This window comes from Danio aesculapii, chromosome 7, assembly GCF_903798145.1.
Source record: "Danio aesculapii chromosome 7, fDanAes4.1, whole genome shotgun sequence".
Lineage (NCBI taxonomy): Eukaryota > Metazoa > Chordata > Actinopteri > Cypriniformes > Danionidae > Danio > Danio aesculapii.
Window position 1 is genome coordinate 15,167,355 of NC_079441.1, and position 16,139 is coordinate 15,183,493.

At 36.7% G+C, this 16,139-nt stretch overlaps 1 pseudogene; it reads left to right on the forward strand.

Moving 5' to 3' along the window:
* The window catches only part of LOC130232635 (protein arginine N-methyltransferase 3-like), a 62,885-nt pseudogene extending 46,983 nt beyond the window's left edge, over positions 1-15,902 (forward strand).
* Positions 15,903-16,139: the final 237 nt, after the last annotated feature.

Here is a 16,139-nt window from a genome sequence, read left to right on the forward strand (position 1 = left end):
CTCTAAATTTACATCTAGTTTCCAAAATCTCATGTTAAAAATTGGGTACTACTGAAAGAGAAAGATAACAGATTAAAGTGTAGGTTTTGTGAGAATTGTAGACTAAATGTTAGTTTTGTTTACCTTTTTGTGATGAGACATAAGTGCTGCCTTAAACAGTGACGTGTGGTGAGGTTTGTGGCTGGTGAGGCACTGACTCTTTCAAAGTCAGATTTATAAACATATCCACTCAATATATTTGCAAAGTATAATGCATATCAGCATTATTTCTATACACATAGCAGGTACATATTGGGTCAGAATGTAAAATGTATAGCGATTAAATATGCCTCCCAAAAACACCCAGCTGGATGCTACAGTGTCCAGACAGCCTATAACAAGCGACACACAGCACCACGGCGGATGCACGCAAGCTTTGTCTCTCGCTCACTCGCGCGCACTCTCTCTCTCTTTCTCTCGGGAGCGCTGTATTGTTAGACCCGCTACTGTACTGCCCGCAACAGCATTTCATTTGGAAATTTATTCCCGTGCTGCAAGAAATCTGGTCGGGTCACTCGGCTCCCACAGTACCGCCACGGGAATGCAGACCTCTACTTGATACTTCTATATTTACATTGTGTACCAAGACTGACAGAAAATGAAAAGTTACTATAGTGGCTAAAATGGCTAACTATACACGTATTCTGGCATATTAATCAAGGAACTTTGCAGCCAATAATAATATTACATAGTATCTGAAAATAGTAAGTAACTAGGTAACAGTTCTGCATAATATTATTGTGCCGGCTGCAGCCATGGTACAGCAGCAAACTTCCTTGATTAGTACTCCAGAATTATTATTATTATTATTTGTTTTTTTGAGCGAGATGCTAATGGTCAAATATGAATTAATGGTGTATGCTAAGCTAAGCTAAAAGTCGGATTTGAAGATAAAAAAAGGTCAAATTAAACTGTTTAACTCTAGGATACTAGTAACATAAGCTTTTTTTTAAACATTCAGAAAAAACCTCACTCTACTGGTAGCGCTAAATAAAGGTTTTGCAAACATTATAAACATGTACTTTAATAACAAATTATTTGTGTTTAACAGTATTCAGGACATAATGTAAACTGTAAACATCATTAATTAAAAATGTCAAGACTAATTTTTTCGAAGCAAAACTGAAACTCACAGCAAGTGCAGAATGCGTTATCTAATTCGGCACCTGTTTTTGCACCTGTTTACTTTGTTAATCGCATTATATAGGTCCGGTTAGACTGCAAGTCACAACATATTTCAGATGAACTGCTACTCATATTGCAGAAAATAGAAGGAATGCTATATACTTTACTGTGTATATGGACATGATCCCTAAGGATGTAGAATTAGCATGGACGGATTTGACATGTCCCCAGAAATCTCTAATTTCAATAATTTAAGCCCCTCCAAAAATGTAAATAATGCTCTTTTAACTCGTTAACCTAGACGTGCAGAAAGTGTTAAATCATGTTCTCTACTCAAGTCCAACCTTCACCAAACACGTATGGACCGTGAGATTGGATGTACGTGCCTTTTTTGGATGTTAGAAGTGCCAAAACTCCAAGGAAACTTTCCAGTTTTATACAAGGCTTAGGGGCTGTTCACACAGAATGAATTTTTCATCTTCAATGTTGTTTTTCAATGTAAACATGCGATTGACAGACATGAGTGACCGTTACAATAGCATCTCGCATCTTTAGAAGCATCACGCACATGATTATTGCATTTTTCAGACGGCATGTCAAGTTAAAAGATCTTCAACCTTTATACGCAGTGCTGCTTATCACTGTTAGTTCCAAACGTTGCTAGTTTTTGTTTACAGGTGCTCAGTGTCTGTGTCCGGATACCCTCCTGGTTTATGCTGCACTTTTTTTTTTTTTTCAAACCATTCCCGAACTGTTGCCTCTTGCTTTTTAGAAGTCAAGATGAGTTCTGTGTGAATGAGCTGGTACTATGCAAGACTCTGGGCAAACATGGATGTCAAAAGCGAGTGAGAAAAATAAAAGTGGTCATAGAAAGCTACTTCTCAATGAAACCTGTGTTCCACTTAAAGTCAAGTTTGCTAATGATTGGGTCCATCGTAATGAGGGTAACTTGGACTGTGTGTGCAATTAATCAAAATTAAGTTTTTATTTCGGCCTCCAACGATTATGAAAATATGATAATCGAGATTAAAAGATTATTATTTCGTCATATCCTGCTCTCTTTCCAGCTGTCCGCATTCGCTGTTCCTCCTCAAAACTTAATTTCACATTAAAAAGAGTAAAATTATATAATGTGTCTTTTGCAGCATGGAATGTCCTTGTTTTATTGAAGTGTATTAGATTTATTGTGTTTTTAAAACCATAAAGAGAGCTTTATTAATATTGGGTAGACTTGTCAAGAGCATATCTATGCCCTTGATCAGACCTGGACATTTTACGCCCTCTGAGCCAAATGCGTCCCACTGGACGTATTTGTTTGGCCCGTGTGAAGCATTAAGTTCATTTAAATTCAATTGCAAATGGGGCTGTGTCATACGCAAGCCTGATAAGGTAAGGTAAAGGGTAAGGGGCTCTCGGCCCCACCCACACTTGTCAGCGATACCAAGCCGACCAATCACAGAGCTTGCGCTATGCATCGTTGCGACATGTAGTTACATTTTTTGAGAGGTGCGCGTCAGCAACGCCGATGGCCACAGCGAGGGCTATGCGTTCACGCGTAGGCCACGCCGTAGCGTACGCATGCGCTTGACGCAGAAGTATAAATCAGCCTTTAGTTCGGCCAGCACCCTAAATCTTCCCCAGTGTCTAATGTGGCCTGTTAAGAAAATTAATTGCACACCTCTGCCCTAGATGTACCCATAAAAAAAACCCTGATCTAGGTAACATTACCTTGGTTATCATTGCAATTTATCATGTGTTTATTATTAGTAGTTAGTTATTAATTCATATTTAATGAATTCATATTACTCACTAATAAAGTTATCAGTAACTAATAGATTTATTGTAACTATACTCAAAAAATGATTCACGAAGTTAACATTAACAGTTTGTAACCTTTTGATTTTATTGAATTGGTTCATTTTGTAAAATGTATGTTGTCAGATTACTTAGAATCAATCTAAATCTGGTAAAATCTAATCCTATTGGACTTAATCAATTAAATGATATTAATATGGTGTAAATATATCTAGCTGTAGAAAAAGCCAAATCTAATTAGTTAAATTCTATGGGATTGGTTTACTTAAAGGTGCTATATGTAAGGTTTTGACTCTTCTAAAGCATAAAAATGTGTATGTGTAATATGTTTGCAGATGTTTAAGAAACATGCCAAGTGAACATTCTTGTTTATCTGAAAAACAATATTGAAGTCAATTATTCTGCTTTGAAAATGGGTGTTACGTGCCGGAACGCTGTCTTCGTTTTGGTTCATTTAACCCGTCCAATGCCAGTTTAGCCATTTATATTTCAGCACCCTGGGTCGCCTTCATGAAAAACAGCGTATTTCATTCATTCAGTCAGGAAGGCTCTCAAAGTGTGCGCCCATGACCAAAATGCGACCTCTGGCGGACAGTAGCAGACTCCGAAGTGAGACGTAAATCCAGAGTTCCACATGAGGTTATTAATTAGCAAATAATATAAACATTACAAACGTAAACATTAGGAGATCAGGTTACATTGTAACCTTGTGTATCAACAACACACTTTGTGACGAGATTTGCAGTGATATGGCTGTTTGCACCAGACGAAATACAGCTGTTCAGAAGCATGTTGAAGAAGCATGCAATAATGTTACTGCACTGCACTCCATCAAACTGGTAAGGTTTACAATCTAATTAATACATATTAAACCTCTTTACATTAGTAAATGTACATGCTGAACGATTGGTATTTAACTTGGCTTCAGTTCAAGTCACAGTTCTAAAGTTCAATTTCAAACGGTTTATTTTATTTTCAAGATCTAAGATGAACTATCTGCTGCTGTTTTCAGTATATGGCAATAAATGTCATGTAAAATGGCATTCAAACTCACATTATTAGCATTTAACACTGGATAAAGCACATGAGGTGTACCTGAGGTTATCATTGTTCATCCTGTTGTTCAGCTGTGAGAAAAATAGAAAATTTGAGGTGTTGGTTTGGACAAAAACTTTTTGTATGGAAAATATTTATTTTATCGCGTGCCGTTGCTTTTAGTTAGAAAGCTATTTAAATTAGTCTTAAATCTTTAGGCTCAATAGTCAGGCACACTCATGTTAATCTGGCAACCTGGACTTGCGTGAAATCATCAGAGGAGGAGCCAAGCGAAAATGTGTTTTGATCCAGAGGTGCAATACTTGGTTCAACCACTGTGTATCAAAATTACATACTGCGCCTTTAATATTCAGGGGGAAAATAGATGAATTGATAAGAAGCATTTAAAACACGTTGGATTTATTGATATCATTATATAAATCTTTTGTATTTTTATTTGTTTCAATTTTGTTTAACACATTTTCACCACATAAAGTTTATTAGTTCAATCATGTTAAACCTATGTAATCCAAATGTAATATGCAATGTAATTCTTATTTTTTTTGGCCTAAATATTTTTTTTGGTTTGTAATGACCTTAACTTTTCTGATTTTGATTGTAATGCAGTAATGTGCACTTTTTGTAAAGCTGCTTTGGATCAATAGTTATTGTGAAAAACACTGTACAACTAAATCTGAATTGAATTGTTTGTTCTTGTTTGTTCTAGTATTTAATTTTAATTAATAGTTTGTGCCATAAAAATAGCATGCTATATATGATAAAATATACACTTTATTAGGTACACCTCTCCAAATTTGTTAACGCAAATTTGCTGCCGTTCACAACAAGCATCAGAATGGGGAAGAAAGATGATTTAAGTGACTTTGAACATGACATGGTTGTTGGTGCCAGATGGGCTGGTCCTAGTATTTTAGAAACTCCTGATCTACTGGGATTTTAACACACAAACATCTCTAAGGTTTACAGAGAATGGTCCAAAAAAGAGAAAATATCAAGTGAGCAGCAGTTCTGTTGGTGCAAATATTTTACGTCATAGGAGAATGGCCAGACTGGTTCGAACTGATAAAAAGGCAACACTAACTCAAATAACCACTGACCACTGGAAGCTGAGGCTACAATTCGCACAGCCTACAATTCGCACATGGTCTAAAAACGTTGCCTGGTCTGATGAGTCTCGATTTCTGCTGAGACATTCTGATGGTAGGGTCAGAATTTGGCATCAACACCTTGAAAGCTTGGATCCATCCTGCCTTGTATCAACAGTTCAGGCTGGTGGTGGTGGTGTAATGGTGAGGGGGATATTTTCTTGACGCACTTTGGGCCCATTAAAACCAATTGGGCATGGTGTCAACGCCACAGCCTACCTGAGTATTGTTGGTGACCATGTCCATCCCGTTATGACCACAGTGTACCCATCTTCTCATGGCTACTTCCGGCAGGATAACGCGCATGTCATAAAGTGCAAATCATCTCAGACATGACAATGGTCTCCACAGTCAACAGATCTCAATCCAATAGAGCACCTTTGGGATGTGGTGGAACGGGAGATTTGCATCATAGATGTGCAGCCAACAAATCTGCAGCAACTGCGTGATGCTATCGTGTCAATATGGATTCGAAATTAGATTTTATCTAGTGCAACAACACTGCGATTAGTGTAATTAATCAGTTTAGTCCTCTTATGTTTGTGAAAGTCCTGCCACTACGATCATTCTTTACGCTGCAGTATTTGTAGAATCACCTTTCACACTTGTGTAGTTTACAGCATAATGCACCTCCTGATTTCCAGGTGTTTTCTCTTATCTCACCCCCTGCACGCTGCTCTGCCTTTTACTACATATTGATTTGCGTCAATAAAACATAAATTAAAACAACTGCTGAATAACTAAACAGTCCCTTGGACGCTCACCTTCTAACAAACGTGTTTTTCTTTCATTGTTGGGGAAACTGAAGTTGTAGATGTTAGACACGCCGTGGCTCTGCATCATTTTCTTGTCCACTGTGGAGGTTTGGGTTGAACAGATGCTGTGGTGTTTCTGGATGTACGCAGCACTGTGCACTCGCTGACTGGATGAATTATAACTTCAGGCATCCTGACACAGGAGATGTTACACTCTCCTGATCTTTACGGCGTTGTGGGATTGGGGATGGGATTTGTAAGGGGTTTAACGATTCTAGTTATGAATCTGGTTCTGGTTAGTGACTCCGGTCTCTCTTTATGTGGCATTAACCATTACTTTTGTAGTTTCCAAAGAGCTCCAAATAGTTTATCCTAATTTATCTAAGTACTTTTCTATTTGAATAGATCGTAAAATGTCAATTTTATTCTTGTGATTTAAAGATGGATTTTTAGCATCATTACTTTCAATAGCTACTTTCCATCCACCTTTATTTATGCGCATCTTGAATATGCGCATAAAAACGGTTGATGGAAACGCCAAGATGCGTATATATTTTGAAAATGTGCATAAAAAACATATGCGCATAACTGAGTAGGATAAACGTTTTATTCGATAAGAAAAGATGCGCATAAACTACGATAGAAACACTTTTACTGAACAAATTCCAGTGTGTGCATTAAAAAAAGTCATTGGATTTTGTTATAAGAGATCATGTGAGGATGAAAATGTGTGTGAATGGACAAATAAGCAGGCTGACCACACTGTAAAACAGCTGAAATGTTGTTTTGGTCATTCTAAAATACCTTAACCTTTTAGTATTATTATATTATTAATTTCCTTCAGAATCAAGAGTGTCTGTGCTCTGCGTCTCATGCCTTTAAACACCACCGCGTGTTCATTGTGTGTCAGGATTGCCTTCTGAGGCACAAGTTATGTTTTAAATGAAGAAAAGATTCACGCAGCTTCTCCTACCACAGCAAATTGACCCTTGGCTAAGCCCCGCCCTCCTTAGTTACTGTTGCTACGCCTGTCAAGCTTTCGTGCCTGGCACGGCTTTTACAATGTGTCTGCACCAGTGTCAGACATTGCCAGGAATGTCATTTTTGGCGAACAGATGAGATATCCGAGAAAACCAGTCAAAAAAGGACTGCAGTATGCATTACAGGGGTATCTTCACCATATAATAGGCAACCGATTAGAGAATAATTTAATTAAAATTAAAGCTAGCTTAACCTAGCCGCCTCATACGCTAACCATTCAACAGCTTAGCTCATACTCAGCTGGATAGGTGAAATTTACAAATAATCTAATAATAACTAATTAAACCGTGATTTCTCTATTTTTAGCCAAAAAGCCATCCATCAAAATTGATGGATTTGTGCCGCATATTAGCATCATTGACCCATAACAATGTACAGTAAGTTACCTACTACTGTAAGTATGTTTGTGTGCTCTTTATAAATTAATGAAAAACGGCTGCTGGTGAAGTAAATTGATCGCAAGTGCTCAGTTTGTGATCGTATCTCTGTTTTGTTCTGGTGATTTGTAAATTCAAATATTCGTAGCTTGAAATAGATGGAATTATGAAGTTCAGTAAAGTTAGCAACAGATTCGTATTTTCTGGATCAATTACTCATTATGACCTATTCGCTATTAGTATGACTAAGTTAATATAGCGAAGGCTTAAACGAAGCACTACTCATAATATCGAGCGAAAAAGACTGCTGTGAAACGTAACCAGCTTTGTGTTTTTGTAGGAAACACAGTTTAGCTCTGTTTAGGGTAAGAGGTGTGTGAGTTATTGCGGTCTATCCCTGAATGTGTCAGGAATATCAAAACAGAACGACGAGACGAGTTGTGCTTTATATGGGAAAATGATCAAAACTCTTTTTTTTATTACTACCCAGATGCTAATGGTCTAATCTGATTCAATGAGTTATGCTAAGCTAAGCTAAAAGTGCTCCTACCAGACCCAGAAATCTGCTGAATGGATTAAAAAATTGTAAAACTCAACTATTTAACCTGTAGAATATATGACTTGTAAAATGAGTCTATTTCCAAAAAAAGTGGAGTGTTTCTTTAAATTTGTAATTTAAAAATCTGAATTAGAAAATGTCTGCTGAAAAATCTAAATTGAAACTGGATGAAAAAAGTGTGAATACTTAATGTAGAATACTTACTCTAAATGTATCATTTATACCATGCTAGAAATAAGCCTTTCACAGACCACCACAGAATCATCCACTGAGCTGCAGCATGTTTCTATTTCGAAGCTCGCTCTGAAAGCCCGCAGCCATGTACACCTGGAGTGAAGCAGATTGATATAATGACCCGTCATGTGGCAGCTCTGCACTGTGTCAGATCAACATTACTTACCCCTACCACTATAACCTCCTTCTTCCTCTCTCTCTTTCTCTTTTCATCCCTCCTTTACACCTCACATTATTAACCTTTCTCTTCATCACAGAACACAGTCTGTGCTTTGGCTCTCTCATCACTGGGTGCTTTTATTTCCCCTCTTCTTCTTCACGGCTGCCCTCAAGAGGAACTAGAGGGGGGTGCTTGACAAACGGGCCATGAGCACCGAGTCGAGAAGGACGCAGATGTCAAAGCTATGAATCTTGGGACACTGCCTCCCCTTCGCCCCCACTTCCCTCCCTCTCTTTCTCTCTGGCTTCTCTGTTCAGGTGCGGGACGGTCCCGTGTAGCACCCAATCAGAGCTCACCTGCGTCTCCCAAGACAATCACTCATAGCTCTACTAATCAGAGAAAATGAGGTGACAAATCCACTCCAGGTGTGTGCGTGCATGTGCGTGTGTTGTGTGTGTGTGTGTGTGGTTTTTCACCCTAAGTGACACTCACAGGGTCACACAGCCAAGGCTTCAGTGTACAGGCTGGAGGTTATAACTCGCCAGTCACGATCTTGTCATCTGGAAGACGAGGTTTTGATGGCGCACACTTTATTGTGGCGCAAGAGTGAATGTGCACCCTTAACCCTTGATTAAAGGTCAGACCAAGTTGGAGAGATGTAGTCCATCATGGCTTTGTGTCTTGGAGCTTCTCTGGGGAGGGCTGAACGGTACTGTCTGCTCTCGATTGGCAGTTTTTGATTTTGTAGGTCTTGCGTAATTACAAGGAACATTTAAGATGGATCCATGATTATAGAACCATTCAGACTGTTAGTCAACATTTGAACTGGATCATCACATCATTAAAGGTGCTCTAAAACTATTGAACAACAGCTATTCTTGTCTTAGGACAATTTGGAAAATCTTTTTTTTTGATCCATCATAATGTTGACACACTGTATGCGTGCATGATACACAATTGAAGTCAGAATTATTAGTCTTTATGTGAAGTTTTTTCTCCCTTAACTATTTCCCAAATTATGTTTAACAGAAGAAGGAATTTATATAGTATTTCTTTAATATTTTTTCTTCTGGAGAAAGTCTTATTTGTTTTAATTCGACTAGAATAAAAGCAGATTTAATTTTTTTAAAACCATTCAGCCAATCTCACGATCTGCAGGATTATTTTTATTTTATCTTAGCATAGATCATTTAATCTGATTAGACCATTAGAATTTAGCTAAAAATTTCTAAAAAAGAGTTTTGATAATTTGACTATTCTGTAATTATATAAAAATGTTGATACAAAGTACAGATCTAGAAGAGACTAGCTTAAAATAGGAAATGATCAAATCTGAGTTGAAACTCAACAAAAACAAAAGTGGGAATAAAATCCTCTAAATATGTAAATATTTTATCAACAGCTATTCTTGTCTTAGGACAATTTGGAAAACCTTTTTTTGATCCATTTCAAATGTTGACATACTGCATGTATGTATGTACTGTATACAGCTGATATACAGCTGAAGTCAAATGATTCACCCTTCTGTGAATTTTTCTTTTTTCTTTTTCAAATATTCCCAAATTATGTTTTAAGAGAGGAAGGAATTTTCACAGTATTTCCTGTAATATTTTTTTCTTTTGGAGAAAGTCTTATTTGTTTTAACTCGACTAGAATAAAAGAAGATTTGATTTTTTAACTTTTAAAAACCATATTAAGATCAATATTATTAACCCCCCTTACGCAATGTTTTTTTTTTTCGATTGTCTACAGAACAAACCATTGTTTTACAATGATTTGCCTAATTACCCCTAACTTGCTTAATTTAGTTAACATAGTTCAGCCTTTAAATAGCACTTTAAGCTAAATATAAAAGAAACCAGTTATTAGAAATGAGTTATGAAAACTATTATGTATAGAAATGTGTTAAAGTCTTTCCGTTAACAGACATTGGGGAAAAAATATACAGGAAGGCTAATAATTCTGACTTCAACTGTACATCATTAGTTTCTCACAGAACACAATGCTGTACTGTGATCATCTCTTCTTTGCTCTCTTCCAAAGTTCACTGTCTTCAGTGTTTTCTTAGTGATTACTTTATCATCAATGATTTTCCAGAGATTTTCAATCAGGTTTACATCAGAACTCTGGGTCGCCATTTTATTATTTCAGTGTTTTATCTTTAAGTAATCACTTACCCATTTTCTGTTTGACAAGTGTATTGTCCTGCATTAAAAAGGCTGTCTAATTGGGCAATGAACTCAGGAATTCAGAATGGATATTCTGATAAAAAATTGAATTCACTCTTTTATGTACTGTTAAACAAAGCCAAATTTCTGCTATCAAAATCAGTCCAAACCATGACATTTCTCCTTCACCTTTTTTCACTGACTTTTGAAAAACGGACAACTTGAAAGTTTGGTGTAGTGTGAACCTCATTCAGAGTATCATCCTCAGTCTTTTTTTCTATTGCCATTTACAAAGTCATTAAGTGATGCTTAGTGTTTAAAATCTGTTCAGATTTTTAAAAAGGCGCAGTGTATTTTAGCCTTAAGGCAGACATGGTGAATAGTCCATTCTAGCGTGTTTTAATTGAAAATATTTACTAATACAGCTGCCTGGTATCCTCTTATAAAAGATAAAAATAAAAGAATGATTTGCACTCCTGATGGCAGCATAGATATTAGCAACATCTGTTTTGTTGAAGTATATGAAACAAACACTGCAGTTTTAAGTTTTTTGTCTGATGGGCAAATGTAACAGACATTAAAAACTGATAAATGCACATTTTTTACGATTATGACTATCAGCTGAATTTAGATTATTTTAGCCAGAAGCATGTGCATGGCGACCATTAACATCATCACACAGGGACATTTGCAAGTGCTGGAAACGACTGAAACATTACTGAATGAAACGGTCAAGGACTGCCGTTTACCATTTGATGATAAATGTGCTCATTATTGCACATTTGTGTAAAGGATGAGATCTAATACGCCCATGCAATGGCCAGGCGTCTGTTACGCTTTAGTTATCAATGATATAAAAACCATAGTTTTTGTATTGACCATAGTCATCTGTATATCAAATGCATGTGGGTAGTTGACAAATAGGCAGTAAAAATGCTTTGTTTTTCTTTTAACAAAAAAATAATAATAATAAAAAAAAAAAAAAAAAAAAAAAAAATATATATATATATATATATATATATATATATATATATATGTAGCCTCAAAGTCTGATGCTTGAGAAAATATAAGGAGTCGGTTAACTTGATCAATTCTTTAAAAAAACATTTCAATCAGTTTTGCTGAGTTTTTACCTCAAATGTGCCGTATGTAAGTTTTTGACTTTTCTAAATCATATAAATACCAACAAATGCTTGATATTTAAGAAACATGCTAAGTAAACATACTTATTTATCTTAAAAACAATGCTAAAGTCAGCTGTTCTCCTTTGAAAATGTGTTTCATGTCAGAATGTCTGTTTTTGCTTTGGTCTCTATAAACTAGCCCACTGCCAGTTTTACCCAATTAGAATTCAGGACTCCAGGTTGCTTTGGTGGAAATTTCACCGTATTTCATTTCAGTCATGAAGGCTGCTTCAGTTTATGTGGCCGTGTCCGAAAACTCGCCCTTTAGAGGACAGCAGAAGCCTCCGAAATTCAGAATTATAAAAATCAGTTCAATATATAGCCCATATTTAATTTTCAAGATCTGAAGGAAACTATCTGCTGCTGCGTTCAGTACGGCAAAAAATGTCATTTTAAATGGTATTCAAACTCACATTTGTAGCATTTAAAACTGAATAGAGCATAACCAGTACCTGAGATGACTATTGTCATAGAAAGTGTGCTGTTCATCTCTGTGGGAAATTGAAATAGTTTTGTCCTAACCAAACGGTTTGGACAAAAACTCCTTTGATTATGGAAAATATTTATTTTATCATGTGTTTTTGTTTATAGCGAGGATGTGGTGTAAGCTGGATAGTCAGCACGCTTGCTCCTGTTTAGACTTGTAAACCTACACTGTTCTCACGGTTCGGTTACGATTATCATACCTTCGATTCGGTTTAATTCGATATCTTGGTGCATTGACGATGCTTTCCATACACAATTTTATATTTTACTTCCCACCACAAGAATTGTTGTATTAAAATGTATAATTTTTAAATACATGTATTTGTAATACAATTTTGTCCTTTAATACAAGCAGTCAGATATACAGTTGAAGTCAGAATTATTAGACCCCCCTTTTGATTTCTTTTTTTCTTTTTTTAATATTTCCAAAATGATGTTAAGAGAGCAAGGAATTTTTCACAGTATGTCTGATAATATTTTTTATTCTGGAGAAAGTCTTTTTTGTTTTATTTTGGCTAGAATAAAAGCAGTTTTTTATTTTTTAAAGACATTTTTAAAGGGCACCTATGGTGACTTTTCAAGCTGTTTGGGCAAAAATGTGTGTAAGTATAGTGTATAAACTGTCATATTGGGGTGAATAAACACACCCAGTCCATTTTTTTTTCAATTTTAACAACATAAAAAAGGTGGACCAATTGGAGCAAGGTATTTTGTACATTAATATAAGAGATAATCATACAGCAGTGGATATTACCAGTATCATGTCACATAAAAATCTTGCAATCATGCAAAGCTTAACGTACTGTCTCTCTCTCTCTCTCTCTCTGTGTGTGTTGTGTGTGTGTGTGTGTGTGTGTGTGTGTGTGTGTGTGTGTGTGTGTGTGTGTGTGTGTGTGTGTGTGTGTGTGTGTGTGTGTGTGTGTGTGTCTTCGTGTCTGAGCTGTGTGTGTGTGTGCGTGTGCGTGTGTGTGTGTGTGTGTGTGTGTGTGTCTGCGTGCCTGAGCTATGTGTGTGTGCGTATGTATGCGCTACGTTTGGTGTGGTGTGTGTGGTGCGCTATGTGTTTGTGTCCTTGCTGTGTGTGTGCGTAAACTTTGTAATGACATTGTGTGTGACTCATTGTTGCAAATCACAAAAAAAATGCATCAAATATGATTGTTAAAGTTCTTACTGTAGTATTTCTCACACGTGTTATGTGAGGTCTGCTTCCTGAGGCAGCGGAGGGCGGCGATTGCTGACAGGCCACGTGGGAACGGTGGGCACGGAGGACTAGCCTTAAAGGGCCAGTACAAAAAACAGCAAAACCTTTTTTCCAGCTATAATATAGACACTTCAAACAGCTTTAATAAATAATCTGATGGGTGTTTTGAGCTGAAACTTTACAGACACATTCTGGGGACACAAAAGACTTATATTAAATATGAAAAAAGGGCTAACCTATGTGCCCTTTAAGGTCAAAATTGTTTAGCCCTATAAACTATATATTTTTTCAATAGTCTACAGAACCAAACCATCAATTATACAATAACTTGCCTAATTACCCTAACCTGCCTAGTTAATCTAATTAACCTAGTTAAGCTTTAAATGTCACTGGAAAATAGTGTCAAAGATAAATCAGTTTTTAGAAATGAGTTATTAAAACTATTATGTTTAGAAATGTGTTGAAAAAATCTTCTCTCCGTTCAACAGAAATAGGGGAAAATAATTCTGACTTCAACTGTTTGTACTGTACCTTTAGTTTACCTGCTTAAAGAAAACTCTTTTGAATGCATTAAACAAACTTAAGTACATGGACAGAACAACATGAGCAATTTAAAGCAAATAAAAAAAACGTAAATATTATCACGCTTGCTTTTTGAGCTATGGCTGGGTCACGCACTCAACAGAAAGGTGTGATTGGTTCTAATGCGCTGGCATTGTTCACCGAAAAGTGACACTGATAAACTGCAGCGGTGAGCACAGCTGATCTGTGATAGACACGGAGAGGAAAATCGCTCTGCATACACGGGCTTGTGTTGGTATCCAGAAGTATCGCTTTAACAGCCGAGAGGAGATGAAACGTCAAGACAGCAGGTCAAAGGTCCACAGTGAGAGAGCAAGCGAGAGAGAGAAATGGAGTTTACATTCATTCACTAAGTTTACATTCAGTGAAGCAGAGCTTCTGCTGTAACTTCAGTTTCAGTGAATGACTGTCCAGCAAACACACGCAGTGAATTGTGCAGAGTTTCTGCATTTTAATTACTCGCGCTTGCCTCCCTCGCAATGTATTTTACCGTGACAAAGCTCATATAAGATAAATAACTTCAGTACGTAATAACCAGTTAGGATCTATTACTGAACCGATACTGAAATATCCATGTCTGCATAGTGCACTGAAGAAACAATTAATCTTGACAACCCTACTCCTGTTGGTGTCGTCAATCTGGCAACCTCTTGCAAGAGCGATTTATCTATATTGTTGGAAACTTTTCGTCATAGTGCTATTTTCTTTATAAGAAATTGAATATTTTTTCTTCTTGACTTGTTGGACATAAATCAGCGGTCACTCAAAAATGGACAACAAACTTACACATTTATAATGGTTTCAAAAAGTAAAAAGTTTGAAAATGTTTTGAGATTTTTGAGTTGTGAGATTTGGCTCAAAAAAAGAAAAGGAAAATAAAAAGATTATATAGACCATTTGAGGGATGTAAACAAAAACAATGGTCCCAACGTTTTTTTCCTGATTTAACAAGAGCCACATATTGATAATGTTATGAGAGCTGTTTTAAAAATAAGGTATGATTGAATTGCCTCTTGTTACAGTTATGAAATAGTTTGATAACAAGCAGGAAATGTTCATGGGCCAATAACGTGATCACATTGAAATGGTCTATAATACGGTCCATGGAAACAAAGGAATTGTTAACAAAGAAATGTTTAACCATTTACTGCATTTTAAATGATGACAATATAAATTATATCATTTTTTTTTTTGTGTGTGAGACAGTGAAAATGCAACGTCACGTCAATAACCCATGTACAGTTTGTTCCTGAAGACGTTGTTTGGTGCATTAATCCACTTAATGCCTTGTCATAATTTTGCTTTTCTTTTGATTCGTGCCAGTGAGTGTGTTCAAATATTCAATGCTGGTATATTTAATGCCAACATGTTAATATGCAGTCAAAGTTTACAAATGTAGGCCATTTAATTGGAGTCATTTCGAGTTTAATGGACTCGAACCAACATCCCTGGGCGCTGTATGGCCCAGATATGTCTAGATCACTAACTTTTTAGCACCAGAGAGCTGCAAAACGGTTGCCATAAATCTTGTGACATGGCTTAGTGGTTGAAGTTCTGGACGGTAAGCCAAAGGTTGTGGGTTCAAATCCAGAAGGTGCAAATTCAGGAGCTCAATCTGGGTAAAATACGTACCTGGAGTTACTTTGGATGAGAAAGTGGCTGCTAAATGATAATGTTCTTGTCATGTGAAGTATTGACTCATGAGGGCTGCGTTTGACTCTGTACATATATCATATGCAAGCCCTGAAGTTTATGTTTTTACTGGCATTCATGTATCATCGTTCTTCTCAGTCTTTCCAGACCGAGATGCAGCATCAGCCTGGCGGCGGTGGGCGACACTCAGAAACACAATGACCGCATTGCATTCTGGGAAGATGTGTATGGCTTCAAAATGACGTGCATGAAGAAGGCTGTGATACCAGAGGCCGTGGTGGAGGTGTTGAAGCCTGAGACGGTCATTTCAGAATCTACAGTGATTAAGGTGAGGGGGGAAAGACCCTGTTTGGGGCTGTCAATAAATGTTTGAAGAGAATTATGAGAAAAGGATTAGTTAAATCTGGATGTCTCCAAAGGGGTAAATGTACCGTGTCATCTATCAAGATTTAATGGTGGAAGAATGGTGATAAATAAAGGCATGTAAATGGAAGCTTGTGACCCGTGTTGACAAAATTGGTCACAGTTAAAAGTTTTTAGAAATGAGTTATTTTTATTT